This window comes from Myotis daubentonii, chromosome 4 (genome assembly GCF_963259705.1).
Source record: "Myotis daubentonii chromosome 4, mMyoDau2.1, whole genome shotgun sequence".
Lineage (NCBI taxonomy): Eukaryota > Metazoa > Chordata > Mammalia > Chiroptera > Vespertilionidae > Myotis > Myotis daubentonii.
Window position 1 is genome coordinate 88,749,236 of NC_081843.1, and position 18,393 is coordinate 88,767,628.

The following is an 18,393-nucleotide window of genomic DNA, read 5'->3' on the forward strand; positions in this document are numbered from 1 at the left end:
AGAAAGATGCAAATTTGTCTCAGAACGAATTAAAGTAGAGAACGTTGTGCCTTTGGTAGAGAACTACCTTGGAATGTTCTCCATGATCCTGTTGCTTTCCAATTCTTCCATGAGGACCACCTGCCTAGTGCCATTGTTCCCGGACCTGCCAGTGGCCGTTGAAGGTGTGTCTGGCACTCACATCCTTGGCGAGAGGGGCAGGAAAGACTTTACCTGGGTGCTGACAGGGGGTTCCAGACCCAGGCCTCCAAGAGTTCTCACAGTTAGACCAACACCGACTGTGCAGCAAAGCCACTTCCCTGACGCCACCCCTTGATGTCATAGCACCTTCGACATATCATACATTTAAGTTTATCATGTGACCCAACTTTACCATTTTGAATAATCTCTGACTCCAAATGGTTCATGTTCAGCCAGGTAAGTAGATGAATGTGGTGAGTGTGCAGCCAAGGGAAAGAAAACCAGCTGTTCTTGACCAGAATCTCTTTGAGGCTCAGGGACCTCTGACCCATACTAATTTTTAATTGAGTTCAGATGACTTATGAACCTTGTAAGGCTATTTATCTGGGGCCCCAAACAACATATTTATTAAATGGGTTGGTATGTTTACCATATCATTCAATGTAATGCCAAAGCGATGGTAAGATCTAGTATAGTTTTGCTGAAATTATTACTGCTATTTTAAATGGTGTATTTTGTCATTTAAAGATAGAAAGGCGATTCTACTCAGGATCAAGGTAGAAAGGGCTCTAAGGTTGAAAACAAGAAAGGAGTTCCGACATCACAGATTCAGAAAACACTTCACTGATGCCTCACAGTGAGCAAATGTGCCAGAGGTTCTAAAAGGCTTGGGGGAGGGAGGGGTACATAAAATATTTATTCCAGGCATCTTCATTTGGGCTAGGGTGGGGGCAGCTAAGTGTTGTTAAAAACAGAAAACAAAAAAAGCATTAAGTTTACATAATTTAAAACCAATGAACATGTACAAGTGCCTTCTGTAGTCAATTGTATTTCCCTTATTTGTTCCAAAATGAGAGTAGAGTTGAGAAAAGTGTTCTTTAAAAAAATATGGGGCCAGTCTTTTGACATAAAGAGAAAAGTGATTGTCTACCCACCTCAGAGAAGCCCATGAAAACTTTTGGCAATCTTTATAAAGGCCCAGAGAAGACAAGGTCTAGGTTTCCTTAAACCAGTGGTTGCCAACCTTTTGGACCTCATGGACCATCAGTGGTCCACAGACCACTGGTTGGCCACCGCTGCTCTAGATGATCTCTGGTGTAATGAGAATCAAGGAAGTCATCAGGCAAAAGGAACCAACAAGCATCTGTCTGTGGCAGATAGATTCACTCTGAAATTCACCTTTAAGCCGGAGATATCTCTTTGTCCTCCGTCATTGTCATTCATCCATCCTTTTAACACTTAAGTCTGATATAGTCCATGCTGTGTCCTCACAAATAGTGAGCAGTGGAGGAGGACAGAGTGGACTCCACCAAAACCGACTGTGGGACCAAGACCTGGGGCCTGGATGGCAGATGCAGAAGGCCAGCAGCACCCTGGAGAAGGCTAGCAAAGGCCGGGGCTGGGTGGTCCCTACTCTAAAGCAAAGTATGAAAACCAGCTGGGCTCCTCTGGCACACACAAAAGGCCCCTGCTCAGCTGCATGTGGTGGGCAGAGAAATGGTCATTCAGCTCCAGGACTTGGAAGGATAACAGAGTTCTAGAACAGGTTGAACTCTCAGCTCCAGCAGGCCTGCTGGACAAGGGCAGACCCCATCCTAATCAGTAAGAAATGGGACACAAAACTCAGGTGAGGACATTTGCATCAATATACTTGAAAGTTTCACATCTCCAGGACTCTCAGAAGCAGCCCACTCCTCCTATTAAAAGCCAGCACCCTCACCCTGATTAAGGATCATGTAAAGGTTTCTCTGAGAGACCCACAGGCATGTGCATGCACACACATGCTCACAGCCAAATGAATACATACTTAGGTGCCCCCCTTACCTCCTCTAACCCACCCAGGGGCTAGCTAAGCCTGCAAGGAGAGGACAGGACCCCTCAGCAGGGAGCTGGCCTGAGCCTGGGCTGGGCCCGAGGGGGCTCATCAGGAGCAGGGAATATGAACTTAGATAAGGGAGGTTTCATCTAAATAGGGCCCTTGTCCCACAAAGTAGCATTGAACACCCTGGCAAAGACCCCCAGGAGACAGTGCTAATATGCTGCCATATGGGCTGTGGAAAGCTTGGAAAAGGCAATGGCCCATACTAAGTGGAATAGAAATAACCGTCTCCAGGGCAGATGGTGGAGTGGGGATCAAAAGGCTCAGAGGATGTGCATATTGGAGTAGATATGCTAAGTGCAGTCAGAAAACCTGCCAGGCTTCTGTGTTCCCCAAGGAGATGCACGGAAGTGGCTATCCTCTCCACACCATGTTGCTTTTAGATGTTGTCACATTGCTGGGACCCCGGTAGCCCCAGGATGAGAGAGACAGGTGACGGTGCTTACTTGTCTGATGCATGGTGGGTGCACTTAACATCAGGCCAGAGGAGGTTGGAGTGAGAGCCAGAAGGGGTACATTGGCAAGGAGCTATGGAGATGGTCAAGAAAACCCGGTGGACCAGGGCAAGAAGGCAGGGTGGCCAACAAGGGCATCAATCAGTCTATGCACAAAAAGCAAGACAGAGTAATCTGAGGGTTGTGAGCAACTGCCCCAATACAAAGTCGCAATCTCTGGCCCTGATTCTGGACCAGAAGCTGTTTTTAGACCCTGAAGATGTTGACTAAAGAAGAGTCTGTGTCCGCATGTACATTTGCCTGCAACACCACCTGGACGTGTCTGGCAGCTCCCGAGGCCTTGCCAAGGCAGACCCATAGGGCTTTCCTTAAGCAACTGCACACTGGGGAAGGGAGACCCCAAGCATTTTGAGGACTCTTGTTATAGAGCTTGAGTGGATGCTGACAGCCAGGGACCTGAAGCATCCCTATGGCTACCCTGTGAGAGTGGAGACATGTATTAAACAGAGTCCAGGTCAGAGTCAGCTCAATATAGGCTTCTGTGTCCATGGGTTCCCCAGTGATAGGTTCCTCAGGCCCCAGATGAATAACCAGATGCACTCTGGTTGCTTGACCTGCATTATCAGCTGTCATAGTGGGGAAGACCAAGAGGAAGCCTTACTTGAGCCAGAACAGTAAATTGAAAGCAACACAGCACACTGAGCTGGAGTCGGTGGAGAACGGCAGAGATTACTGGCTCTAGAAGACCAAAGCCTAGGCAGTGGTGGTCCCAAGGTGTCCCCAATGAATTCACAGCCTGGCTTCCACAAAATTCAGTCATATTGCAGAGGATGCTGCCAGCTCCACCAGGGAGAAGCCTGATTGCCAGTGTAGTACTGGACGGGGTGTCTCCGCTGGAGCAGATGCAAATGGGCTCAGGCACATGGCATGTGGCCGCTGATCTGGAAATGCATTATTGTGTATCCTTATCAAAAAGGGGGACCTGGAGCAGGCTGCATTATGTGAAATGGGCAGCAACGCACAATTTTGGTTTTGCTCCAGGGCTATGTCCACCTTCACCCTCTCTTATGATATAGTATGAAGAGGCCTGGATGAACTGGTCACTTTGTAGGACATATCAGTGGTCTCTGCCATCAGTGACATTATGTTAACAAACCAGATAAGCACAATGAAGCAAGGGCATCATGTGCTTCAGGGGGTGGGAGGTAATCACAGCACAGATTGAGTCTGTCACATTGGAGTGATGTTTTAGGGCAGGGGTGATGTTTAAGGCCTGCAACATCATTTGGTTAGGCCCTGCCAAGGCATTAGGAGTGAGTTAATTAAATGTTTGATCAAATACAGCAGGCTAATTTTTAAGTTGATAATTTTGTATGGCCCGTGAGTGATGTTATATTCAAATGGCCGTGGGCAGAAAAAAGGTTTCCCACCCCTGTTTTAGGGTCTGGGTATGTGGAGTGTGTTCGGGCATCCTCTTCAGAGTAAAGAAAAATTAGGGCATCTTAACTTCTCACCAGGAAGAAGGAAGCACTGTGTCTGGTAGGTCTCTTCAAATTCTGGAGGCAGCATATTCCACACCTGGGGAATTGTCTGACCCATTTGTCTCAGAGGCTGCCAGCTTTGAGTGGGGCCCACAAGAAGAGAGGGACGTAAATACTGGTGACCAGGTGGAGAGACGGAGGCACAGAGAGCATGTGACCTCAGGTTAGTGGGGAAGCAGAATCCTGGCCAAACTGCAGTACCCATTGACATCTTGTTCCCCTTGGTATCCTCCTCCATCCTCACCAGAGATCCACTGCCATGGAAACCGGATTTTGGAGCTGCACCCGGAAGTCCTCCATGGCCTTTATCACCTGTAGGGCAAATAGGGAGCTTAGCAGGAGCCCCCAAGGTCCCGTGGCATCTCTCCCCACGCTCATTTCCCCAGCTCACTGCTTGCTCCCCTGGGAAGCCCTGCCCATCACTCACCTGGATGACCTGCTGCAGGACTTCCCAGCAGGTGAGGCCGCTGTGCCTCCCTGTTCCAGAGTTCCAGAGCTCCCTGTCTCGGAGACACCCGACAGATGAGGCCCCGGGACAGCATGCCTACTTCTTCCTCCACTCTGCACGGCCAGTGCCAGCACACAGCAGTGCCCAGCATGTATCTATTGACCTGAATTGAACTGCTAACCAATAATTACAACATAAGGCAGCAGGGCAAGGGTGGCCTGGGGTGATGGCAAGCGCTCTATGACTTTGAGTAGACCAGATCCTGTCTAGCTGTGTTCAAGACCTCATGGGAAAGTTTGCCTTTGATGACAGCCCACCAGCTTGAAAGGATTTTGACAGGAGGAACTGGGGCAAGGGAGCATCAGATGGAGCGAATGCTGTGAGCAGAGACTTGGAGAAAGCAGGGCAGAACTAGCTCTGCCTCCAGGCAGGCCATCCCGGGCAGCGTGGCCCACACTGTGGTCCTCTCCTCCTGCTGACACATGGGTGCTGATACCTCCTCTCTCCATCCTCCCTGCCTCCTGGTTCTCTGTGGAAGCCCCAATAACACACTGGTTCCAGAAATGTTGAGATGAACAGACAGCCTCACACAGTGCTGTGACAGGGTCTCTGGGTGCTTCAGAGGTCACTTCCACCACCAGCTCTCCCGCACGGTAGCTCTGCCATTAGGGGCACTTGGTGCCATGAGTTTGCTCCTCTCTAAAATGCAGTGGGCCCACCGCTCTCACAGATTAGTTGTCAATGGTGCATGATGCTCAGAGGACTGTTGGGGACATAGGGAACACGAATGTGTGGTGGCTGTTCTCTGTTAGCATTAGAAATATTAACTGCAAGAGCGACTTATACCAACCTGCCACGCAGGAGCATCATTGACTTTGGATGCTGCACAGCTTCCAGGACCTCCAGGGTTTCAGTTGCTCCTGGCAACAGCAGGAGGTAGCAAAATATATTCAGCTTCACTGATAGAGCACTGAGAAAGTGAGCAACTGAGCATCAATCATTCTCTCTGAATGGAAATGGTCTCCCGGAAAACGGACATCAAGGGAGCTGCATGGAGGAGACCTCTTTGTCCATGAGTTCCCTGCCTGCGGGAAGCAGTGGGTGTTGGCCACAGTTCTCCTCATGTGGGTGGTGCCCAGGAGTGCAGGGCAGGGGGACTGGCACTGTAGGAGCACAGAGCCCGGTGCCCAGAAACGCTGCCTGGTGGTTGGCATCGCAGGCATGCTCGGTTTTTGCAGTGCTGCAAACCCATTAAGCCCTATTGGAGGGCAGTTAGTGAAATGAAGTGTTGAGAATCATCTAGCTAACTTGGGACATGTTGATGGCCAACTGAGATAATTTAAATCTTTAAGGGAAATTTTGGTCCTTAATTAGATTGAATCGCGTTATGTTCAAGTCCAGCAAACAATTTTTAACTTTGTTTTACCACTGCAGACATAGAGCAAGGTAACCACCACAACAGAAATAGACAAAATTTAAAATGGAATATTTATATTTTGAGGGTTTATTTTTCTGTCCTTATTTTTAGGAAAGAGAGTAGAAGAGATTTGCCTTAGGAAAATGGCAAGGGATTTCATGGCACTGTTTTGGAAGTTGTTCCTCCAATCCCTGGGATGGCATAGGTAGGAAGTGTGCCAAGGACAGGCAGCCACAGCAGGACTGTCTGGTCCAGGAAAGGGGAGTCATGGCAGACCTCTCAAAGGAGGTGGCATTTCTGCAGCAGCCTGAAGAATAGATTTCATGGACAGAAACCCACTTAGGATAAAAGAGTAATCAGTTAGAACCTCCTCACACCCACTTGCTGTTGAAGAAGAAGGGAATTTGTTTTACTTCTTCCCACTTAAAGGTGAACACATTCCCAAGTGTCCATTCCTTTGTTCCTGTGAGGGCTGCTGCAGATGGTTAAGTTTGCTGGGTTAAAACAAGACACTTTTGTTTCAAAACACATAAGATTAACAAGGAAACAGGAAAGCTTTCTATACACCAAGTCTGAAGGTTTGATGAGATGGTTCCTGAACTTCTTAAGAAAAATCTGAGATGGGGCAGCCAATTCCACAGCCGAGTCACCTCTGCAGTGGGCCACACCTGCTAGGTACCCTGGGAAGCAGCTGGGAAAAGGGAAGGCTATGTTTCTAGTTACAGGGAGCCTTGCTCCAGACAGTGTGAAAGGTGAGGGACCTTTTCAGGTGCCTAAGAAAATTTCAGTGATTAATTCTGCTAAGAGTCCCATCTGAGTGTCATGCTCACACTGGACATGAAGTGTTTACCTAGGAAAGGAGTAGACACCTGGAGAAACAGCCCAAGAGGGCCTGAAGGTGGGGAGCTCTGGTGACTGACTCATCCTGCATCTGTTTGTATAAACTCTAGGTACAGCACCTGTGAAGTGGGAATCTCAGCCGCATTCAGCTGGGAGGGTGGGCAGGCTGAGTGTCAGGTGGCCAGGGTTTGGAAGACATTGCAAGGATACCTTGGCTGGGGAGCATTCCCTTACTCATCTTCTTCTACTGTCCTAACCTGTTGGTTCAGGTACTGGGACAAAATAGCCCTCAACAACCTCAGAGTGGGCTGGGTTGGGGTGGGGGATAGCCATCTAATCAAATAATTCCATACAATAATAAAGTGCTCAAATGCTGGGGCCAGAGAGAGGGGTTAACTTGCATTTATTCAACAAACATGCATCCCACTGTGACCTGTGCTGGTGTGGGGCTTCTTGGACAGTGTTCCATTCCCCTTGCCCATTTTCACTGTAGTCTCCTGTACTCTCCAATTCTGTCCTCTCTCCCCATGCAAAGCAGATATTCCTGAAATTTCAGTGAAGATCCCATGCTTTCTGTCATCTACCCAGACACTCATGAGATGCATCAGAAGCCTGCTTGAGTGTATGGGTGGATATACCACTTCAGAATGGAACTCTTTATCCAGTCTTTCACATGGCCATACAATGCCCCAAACATTCATCCTCTATTCATCATTTACATCTTTTCTATGTGCAAAGGGAAGCCCTAAAGAATTAAAATCATAGACTTTAAACAGAGTTGATGAAGATGTCAATAGTGGCCTTTCTGCTAGTATGTAATCTGTGTCATTTATTTATGTATATGTATATGTGTATGTTCATGGTAGCCAATCTGGAAATCAGTGATGAAAAGCACACCATTTTCTCTACATCAGGTGTGAAATTGTAAATCCAGGTTGACCATGTTTGGAGGGACTTGGGAGATACACGAGCACCTGCCTTAGAATAAATAAGTTTAGGGAACAGCTTACTCTGTATGGCTCAGTTAATTACCCATGATGGAAACATTGGCCTGGAGTTGACATGCATGATATTCTTTCCTTTGATTCTAACCCTCTTGATTTTAATACCAAGAACCATATCATGGCAGGCTGGGTGGCCTGGAGGAAAGAGTGGGTATTTGGGGGTCAGAACATCTTTGAGATTTGGGAGACATGTGTCCTAGCTTGTCTGAGTCTGGCCCATGTAGACCATGCCTCCTGGAATGCTCACAGCTAGCTTCTCCCTGGAGAGTGAGAGTGTGGACAGCTCATCAGCGGGAGATAGAGCTTTTGTTGACTCACATGGCCAACTGCCACCTGTACTGTCCTCACACACCAATTGCTTCACAATCAGTCCTCGAGGCCCCAGCTTGGGATCAGGGGAGGACAAGGACCACCTGAGGAGACAGAGGGAGGTAATGTGGTGTTTCAGGAAGGCACTCACTGGGACCTCCCTCAGTCTTTGCTTTTTGTCCTAAAAATCCACCACAGAAGCACCGTCCTGCACCAAGGAACACACGGGTCTTTTCCTATGCAGACAGAGCTCCATGCATTGTGACCCGTTCGGCATTTGATGCCGTGATGCTTTGTTGCAGCATTCTGTGACATCATTAAAGACACTTTATGCTGCTTCTGTCTGTGGTTCAGAGTCATGTCTACTTAATCAATTCCATTATGTATTCAACTTCCAGGACACTTCAAAAGCTGATAAGGGTTTTTTTTGTTGTTGTTTTTAACTTTGCTTGCTTAAAGTGATTTCCCTCCAGATCAAGATGCAGAACACAAAATATTAATCAGTTTAAATAAATATCAAGACTAACCAAATAATATGAATAATTGGCACGGGATAGTGCCTACTGCCCAGTTCCCAACAGCTGGTCACGCTGGCACGTGGCACCCTCTCAACAGTCTTTTAGATAATGACTTTGGCATCTGCCTACGAGTGCTCGCTACTGCCCACAGAATTTACAAGTCACAAGTGGGACACAGCGGCTCCAACAGAACTTTTTTATGCAAGGTCTTTGAAATTTATTAATGTAATGCAAACACAAGCCTTCCAACCCATTAAATTGTTGATGTTATGCGAATCCACTCTGGAATGGCAGATCCTCATTAACATTATTTGCATGTTAATCTGCATCTTTTTAATTAGTGATATTATTTATGCACATAATTTTCGCCTACTGGTGCCAAGGCTGAAGCGCATTAATTAATCTACTGAGATGCCAAACTGTTTATTTTCTCCCGTACTTTTATTTGTTTACATGGTGTCTTGGATTCAGGGAAAATAAAAAAGAGCCTGAAGAATAAAAGCAGAAAGACAAGATTAACTAAAAGCTCTTTTTGTTTTCATAATTTAAATTGTAATATTAGCCAAATGTTGTGTTTCTTCCCTTAGAGATCGGTTATTCAGTTACATTACCTTGATGTATTATTAAAATTTATAATGGACTCTAGAGGCTTCTGTTAGTTCTCCCCTTCATTTACAGAATATACTCAATGTTATTTTAATCTTCCGACAACGCTCCCATGCATAGGCAATGATGAGCTGTCCCCAGCGAATCGCCAGCGCAGTTCGCTCTGCACAACTGATAAACATTTAAATAAGCCTTTTCAAAAAGAATAGCACATCAAATTATTAACCCGTTGATGGAGTCCGATGCTGCTCAGTAATTCCTCTTTCCTCCAAATAGGTCGATCGCAAAATACATTTGATCTAGCGACGTTGAGTCCTTCTCAATCTCGTAGCCTTGATTACCAGGCATTGTCCAGAGTTGTGTGTCCATGTGTGTGCATGCACAAGGTGCAAAATTTGAAAGTGCAGAATTACAAATGCTCTGCACCATCTATGCCAAATACACACACTTTGGAGCCAGGAGAAGAAGGGGAGATTGTACGCCATGGGTCTTATAATAAATGGTAACATAACTCAAAAGCAGTCCTCATTCCAGGGGAAGGAAAGTAAAAATTTTTACTACACTAACCACAGTCACGCATATTTATTGTTTATACCACTTCAGAGAAGGAGTGCGCAGAGCAGTGTGAAAACAAATTCAAATCAGTGCTGGTCTTCTTAGTAGAGGAGATAGACTAATAATGTGTTCTCAGCATCATGTCACCTGTTTCCCAGGATATAGGTGAAGGTGACACCTCGGCTACACCACACCTGCTTTTGCGAGAGCTGTCCCCTAAGTTTCTCCCACTGAACATGATTTCATGTCCAACAAGTCACCAGCTCCACCAGAACTGCCTGAAAGAAGCCATGACAGCAATCCCTGTATTAATAAGATGGTTGAAATCTATTGAGAGAGTGAAGTTAGACCAACTTCCCTCCCTGTTCATGTTATTTGAATAACACAGAATACTGGTAGTTCATTTGTCAAAGGGCCTCAACTCATATGCCACCTCCTGGTTCACTGGAGGGTCAAGAAGAGAAATTGGGCCATGGATTGTGTAAAATTCAGGGACTAGGCGGTGAAGGACAAGGATCTCAGGGGCAAAGAGGGTGCCTTAGTCCGTGTTTTCCAAGTGGGACTCCAAAGCCAGCAAACTTTATTTATTGTGAGGTAGCAACTATGGAATAAGTTATTTATTTATTTATTTATTTATTTATTTATTTATTTATTTATTTATTGGCTAACTTTAATTTTTTTTGAGGGGCGTTAATAAATGCTGTTGGTGAAAGTTTAAATACAAAGGATGTAAAGCCAAAGTGGAAAAGCTTTTCCTTAAGCCCTGTGTCTTATTTATTTCTTCTGGAACATCCTGTGACCTGTGAGCCCCTCTCTATTCATGAAAAGCAGGATTTGTAGTACCTATTCTCCTGCAGTGATTCCTCTCTCTACACAGCACATGCTGGGCCTCTTCCAAGGTGCGTGTTGCCTCATGTCATTCTGGATGTGCTGCTATTTCAGCTCTGGGGACTACGAGGCTGCATCCACGGTAGAGTTCACCACTGGGGTGGTAGGGAATATTGGAAAATGTGCGCCTATCGGAACTGAACTTGGAGTTGATGAACTACATTCATTAATACTTAATTTTATTTATTTTTTACTTTCAAGGAAATGGCATGAGAAAACCATCCAAATAATAAGACATAGATCAACCAGTGGAATGCACATTTTATTGTCATTCTACAAATTTTCTGTGAATAGTTTTGTAATATCAATTTTGATGTACATGAGGACATAAAAAAATCATCAAATTGTACAAATTATATACAAGAATGTCATGTGACATACAAAACTATAAAGAAACGATGGACTTCTGGTTGTACCTGGTCAGCATGAGTCTAAGCTGTTTTCACAATGTGTTTGATGTTGGTGTCCTGGCTAAGCGTAGAGCTAGGCCACTGCACTTTGATCCCCATGATCAGTCAGGGCCTGGATAGGAACTGGACTCATGTTGACATATAAGGCTGAACCTCAAGGAGCATGGAAATGGAATCCAACCATCTCCTTAAGCTCCCAGAGTTTCTTAGAGGGCTGGGATTTTAGACTCTGGACCTGGGTGCTACTCTTTGGCCTCCTCTCATATTGTCTCTTACCTCTCTTTATCCCCCAGCCTCCTTAGAATTAGGTCAATGGGGGCTTTGCTTCCAACTACTTCTTAGGGAGACATGTTGTTTTATCTTTATACAATCTGGTCTTGTTCTTTACTAAGATGATTGTATCAGTGGGCAACAGTATTTTTTTTGACTAACCTAATATCTTATAGAAGAAACCTGCTTGTACACTTTTTTAACCAGTTAAACAGGTGCAAATGAGATATATTATTGTATATTAATGTAAATATTTTGTAAATGCATATTATGTATATTGTTATACGTAATAATGTATCTAACATAGATTTTATCTATGAAAATATATTTGCTTGTATATGTAAATGAGATACATTATTGCCATTTTATTCTAGGCATTCTCCTTGTCTAGAATAGGTTGTGCTGTCAGACAGATGGGTGATGTTCAGACAAGGAAGCATGTGTGAACAGGGAGGGAAGATCATAGGTTCAGTGGTTTCTTGCAAGTCATCAAAAATGTCTCATGGATAGGAATATGAGGGTAGTTTTTAAATCACCAAAAGATTTTCCATTTTATAAAAATGATTTTTTTCTTGTGGCTTCTTAGCTCTTTATTCATTTGCTCATTCACCTATGTACTAGGTTTTTCAATGTTCACTAAGTTCAAAGCAGTTGTTAAGAGGTCAGGACCTAGATGAACATGGCAGAAATGCAGTTCCCTAGACAATAGCATTCGGACACAACAGATATCTTAAAGAGTGCATTTGCAGTGGTTTCAGCACCTGATATTGTACTGAACAAGGCACCATCAGGAGGAATCCTTGGACAACATGTTCACACATGGCTCAGGTCACTGGACACTCCTGTGTCCAGCTAGAGGCTTAGCTCCTGTGGGAAGAGTCGGACTCACTCTACAGTCTTTACACACACACACACCCAGAGTTCTGCTAGCTGTGGGCAAACCCACTTCCATCAAGCACCCTTCCATTCTGTGGCAGATGTCCTTGCTCCGTGATGAATTCTGCTTGAATTGTGGGCGCGCTCAGGTGAGAGTGACATTTGCACTTGCGTTTTAGTTTACAGCCTCTTTCATTATAGCCGGTCTCTAAAGCACTTACATGATGCTCTTAAATATAGCTGACCCTTTTTATTTAATTTCATTTGCCTGTTAGTGTTTGGAGACAATCCAACAAAGCACTTCAGTAAATTCAATAAAGTTCATACCACAATTAATGTAGGAGCCAACAACAATGGAGGCCAGCACTTTATACAGAGCATCGTAATTCGACTGGAAGCACAAATATTTCAGGGAATTAAGTAACAGAAATGGGAGTGAATAGATAAAATAAAATATTGTGTTTGCTACAATTAGTAAGCTTAAAATGTGGAATAGATTACTACCTAATCCAATCAGAAGAGTTTTCTGTAGCTCTGCACAACTAAAGGTGCATCGCAGAGCTGTGGGTTTTGTTGGGATAAATTACTGCTCTTCCCTACTTGAATCATACAAATTGATATAATGCAAAGTTTTGCTTCAGGTTTTGTTATATTATTCCATTTTTCTGTTTGCTGTGATTTGGAGCTAGCTATGGATGGAATACAGTGCATTATGTATCGACTGCTCCTTATACTGACATTTATGATTCTAGAAATAACAGATATTAAAAATATCTTTATTAGTTATAGATTGTGTGATGCGAGGGACTTCTGATTTAGGATAATAAAGGTGTATTGAGTTAAGTAAAACTGAAATATAATGTTAATGAAATACAGTATTAGCCACAGTTTAATGCAAAAATAATCACTTTTCAGGGCAGATGCACTTGAACTCGGCATAACACATGTGTGCCCCTATGTGCTCAGCAATGATCATCAGTCTCCAAGAAGCTCCAAATGGAGAGCGAGGATCCAGAGTCTGAGCAGAAAAATAAACTCCACTCAAGCCGCTTGCGTCCAAGATGCTGCCAACGTTATTATTTCATTAATAATGCATTTTTGGTTGTCAAAACCAATCAGTATTGTAGTTCTTTCCTAGATACTGTTTATTATAAATCACTTTGCAACAATGCATTATTTTGCAGAGAATGAAAAGCAAAACCATTTCCTGTCAACTGAAATTAACAGTCAGGAAACTATAGTCTTTCAGAAAGGCAACTCAGTAAATTAACATATGGAAATTGCTCTAAAACAGCAGCCTATACTTGTTGACATAGGACAATGAACAATGTGTATTCAAGCACAGAGACTGAGCTTACTTGAAACATTTCCTAATTGTTCTTGTTGGTTAATAAGAAAATACTGTTTGAGTCATGTCAAGTTGTTTTTTGGTGAAATCTCCGTTGGGGTTTGCTCCACATATAAAATAGGTATTTCACGAGGAACTCTCACAAGAACACAACTTTGTGTAAATCAGAACACAACATAACAATATGTTAATCCTATTCCCAGACCTTTTAAAATCCTATTGTCTACAAGTTAAAATATGACCCCAATTTACACATGATGCTGATTGATGTCGAAGGGAGGGAGGCAATTTGTGAAGGAGGTCCCGCCATTAACACAGATGGTCATGGACCCCCACTGCTGGGCAAGGGGGTAGATGTGGACTAGACCCATCAGTAATTTTGAGAGGAGGAGAAGATCTTCTCCTGTTGGGTGAATAGGGTAAAAATATGATCACTTCAAGCTCCTTTTTATCCCTTTCCTTTCCTTTCCTTTTTCTTTCCTTTTCTTTCCTTTTTCTTTTCTTTTCTTTTCTTTTCTTTTCTTTTCTTTTCTTTTCTTTTCTTTTCTTTTCTTTTCTTTTCTTTTCTTTTCTTTTCTTTTCTTTTCTTTTCTTTTCTTTTATTTTCTTTTCTTTTCCTTTCCTTTCCTTTCCTTTCCTTTCCTTTCCTTTCCTTTCCTTTCCTTTCCTTTCCTTTCCTTTCCTTTCCTGTTCTGTTCTTTTTTTATTTTTTAAGCTCCTTTTCTTTCTCATGAAATGAGTTTGGAAAGTTATTTCTGACACTGCCACCTACTGATGTAAGCAGACTGATTTTGGGTTCAGTGTGTTCAGCTAATTTCACATTTGCCTAAAGGAAAATTCTGAGTAAGTTGTTAAAACTTGTATGGAGGATTAGTTGAGTCAAAGTCATATGTAAATGCATTCTTATCCTGAAGAAAGGATAGGAACAGGGTTTCCCACTGGGCTAAGACCTGTGTGCTTCCCCAACTCATCTCCTCCAGTCTGAGACCTTGGAGCAAATGCAGCTCAGGGCCCCAAAACTTCAGAGGACTTGATGGGGGTGAGACAAAGTCATCAAAGGGTGTCAAGTGCTGCCATGATGAATGCAGGAGAACTGGGTTCAGGCCTTAACTTCCAGCAGCTACTTGGGACCAGGAAGGTGAGTGCTCTCCTGGATTGGTTCTGATGTCCACTTTGGATGTATCAGTCTTACCTGTGTCTGATGTTGAAAACATCCACCAACCAGGGAAGGCCAATAATGTGCTGAAGTTTTCTAGGTAAGGAATTCCCCAGGGTCAGTGCCCTCTGAAATCATCTAGACTGATGGAACAGAGGTCAACTCTACCGTTTAGGCCACTTACTACAAATAAAAAATTCTAACACATGTTTACTCTCTTTAGCTGGCTGCTTCTGTGAGGCTGCACATAGTTAAGAGGGTGATGGCTGGAGGCTAACCCACCACCCCAAGTAACAGCTTCCTTGTCTCTTAGCATCATTTTCCTAGGAAAACCTCCTCTTTCCCACTTGTGAGACATATGCAGTGACCACCAGGACATACTCCCATTGGCCTCATTCCAATGGTGAGGCTTTCTTCTGGTCAATGGCCACCCCACCTCCACTTTTCAAAACAAAATCTATTACTGATAGTAACTAGTTAAATGCATGCAGTGTTGACCATGACCTGTGCTTTGTTCTAATGTGTAGGCTGTCTCACATGCTAAATCCACCTGCAGGTCAAGATTGCTTGATTTAAAGGTTGGGTTAGCAATTATCGGATACCCTGGTCCAGTTGGACATGGAAGCCATCAGAGGACCCTCTTCTGCCAGCAGTACAGGATCTGCCCAGGGGATTCTGACAGGTGAGGCTGGCTCTCGTTCACCTGCCTAGTCAGTCTTCCTGGCACTCCAGCTGGGAAGTTCATGGTACAGGATCTGGGTTGCTTTCTCCTCAGTGTTGGTTAGGGTGCAGTCATTTACATTCATTTCTGTACAAAACATGGAAACTTGCCACCATAAGGGCTGGTAGCCACTTCTTTTGCTGGAGGAGGTAAGATGTCTATATTTTCATTTACTCCCTGGGAGTAGACAGGTAAGAAGTAGAGAATAGAACATCATGCTCCTCCTACAAGTCCTACAGATATCTGGTGTGGGCATTTTGGGGCTGCAGATGTAGAATGCACTGGAATGCACCTTTTTCCACCTTCCCTGTCACTTCAGGCTAACATCCAACCCATCCAGCCTCCATTTATAATCATTCAGCTGGGGGAGCAGCCATGGTCCCAGAAATATATTAAGAAATAGGATGGTGGTAATGAATTCCTCTAGCTACCCAGGAGCTAGTACTTTGGGCAGGCAGAGGAGCGTCAGGGTTTGTGACTCCAAAAAAGTTTTGGTCCTTGTTCCCATCACCTGGCCATAGAGTCTGATATTAATAAACAGTGTACCATGTTCCTTCTTAGGCACCATTGGTAGATCCCTGGAGGTTCCTTCAAGGCCATGAAGCATTAGCTCTGAGACCTGAGCATCCCAGAAGTTCAGACAGCAGTGGGGAGCATGACACATCCTAGGAAAACCCCTGGACAGCATGGCTCAGGGGATGTGCCTAATTGTGGGGTGTCCTCAAAGCTACTCTTTTAGCTCATTGCCTAGTGGTGATTAATTTGTCAACCTGTCTTAGTTGCATGGGCAAGCAAATCAAAGTCAAGGTAGGTGAGAGGTAACAGAGCAATGAGCCAATGGCAGAAGCAGGATGAAGACCAGGTTGTCTGCTTGTCTTTAAGTTTCTTAAAATGACACCTGTTAGCATTAAAACTTAAATGTCTCTACTTGATTTGGTAGATAACAGTGAAATCAAATGTGAAGGCTCTGAGTATCTTTATCTAAATAATCAAATGGTTTACCAAGCAATTGGATGACAGCTGATATTAAAGGCTATTTGTCTTGTTTAGGCCATGGAGCTGAACCTAGATGAACTGAATAGGCCAACAGTTCATGGTGATCATTGTTGACAGCACAAGCTCATCCCCTGGATACACATGAGTATCTCTTTTTCTCTCAGAGTCGTTCTCTCTATGCCTTGGAAGTGTTTCTTCTGGAGAATGTATATGTTTATGAAACATGTCTTGCTCATCTATGAAAGAGCAAAAACATATTTTATTTTTTAAGTAGCTACCTACACTATTAATTGAAATACAACACTGACTGCAGAAAAAGAAAACCCTCGTCCTTAGAATTAATTGCAATCTTTCAAGAATAAAAGAGAATGAGATGGCTTGAGCCCATCTACCTGGCATAAAATCCAATCTTCAGACATTCCCGTTCATTTTTGTCAAACTTGAGTATCAAAACAGTGATGAGAACACATGGCAAGGTTGGCTCTTTGGTAATAGCTCATCAAGGCAGACCTTCTCTCTGTAAAGACAGAATGGAGAGCTTTCTCCTGGACAGAGATGTCTGAGTCCTGGTGGTCTAACAGCTGTTACCCAGCACTGACAGTACCATGGGCAGCTGCTCATCCAATTTGAAAGACTTGTGTCCATTCTCCTGAATGAAGGCTCTGTGGCTGCTGAACCAATGCTGGAGATAAATCAGCACATCATGCCTTGAAATCAGATCCCAAGGGCACACAAACAACTTGAAACCCCTTGTGGGAAATAATTTTTTACCAAATATTAGCTTTGCAGGCACCAGCCCACAGCACTGTGTTCCAGTAGATTTGAGCTCATTGCCTGGTGGTGATTAATTTGTTCTTTCTAACTCAGCTCAGTCATTTCCGTTAGACATCTGATGACCATGAGGAGGAACTCAGAAGCCTAATTAAAAGAGGAGAAAACAAATAAGTGATCACTGTTCTTTTTCAGGAGAGTTTACCGAAAAGCCAGTTGTAGACAACAGTCTAATACACATAATGCAAAGTAGGAAGTAAAAGGTTTGGTTCTGATACAACTCTGGTCTGTCTTGGTAGAAAGTGCATTTTCACTTTTTGAATTAAAATATGCGTTTGGATTTTATTTGCCAAGTGAATGCCACAAATTCTGTATTAGAAATAAGAGTGTTTTCATGAATCACAATTCCATGGATGCATAGTCTTAAAATGTCTAGTTTGCACAGAATGCTCTATGCAGGTCAAATAATTAAGCATTTTATTCTGAGTGAAAAAGATGATTGACACAAGAAATCAATTGAGTGATATGTATCTGTGTAAATCTAATTGTGCATTAAATAGCAGAGGAATGAAAAAAAGGGAGAAGGTAAGCCAAGCAGATATGATGAACATAATTATTAAAAATATTTCCACTTAGATTTTTTAGTGATAAAAAAATCAGACTTTCTTGCCCCATAAAATTTGTAATATTTACCCTATGGTACTAAAAGAAAATCACATTAGGTAGCATAATATTTACCGTGGCCACCCCACTTCACCAAGAAAACTACATGGGAAAACAGTGAATTAATACATTTCCTTCCTAGATTTTTACCATGTTTTTCTATATTATATTTTCAAACACCTCAGAATCAAACCACAACATGCACTTGCTCAGAGCTGTGTGCCCCCTGACATGAGTGAGTTTTCAGTTATAAAGAACAAATCACAGCATTCCCACAGAAATGTATTGAAACACATCTACTGTCCTCAATCAATACAATTAATAGCAAGGAATGCATGTTATTATTGAAGATGTTGAAAGTTAAATTGTTCTGAAGAGTCAGGGGTCCCCAGGATATCAGTTTTCTACTTAGTGAGCGTTATCACACTCAATCATATTAAGAAGTGGTTTTCAATGCATTTCTTAAAATTCCTCGTCTGATTTCTCATGTTAAGGGCGAGTCTAATTGGATTTTTAATCCTTGGTAATCATGCTCCGCATGG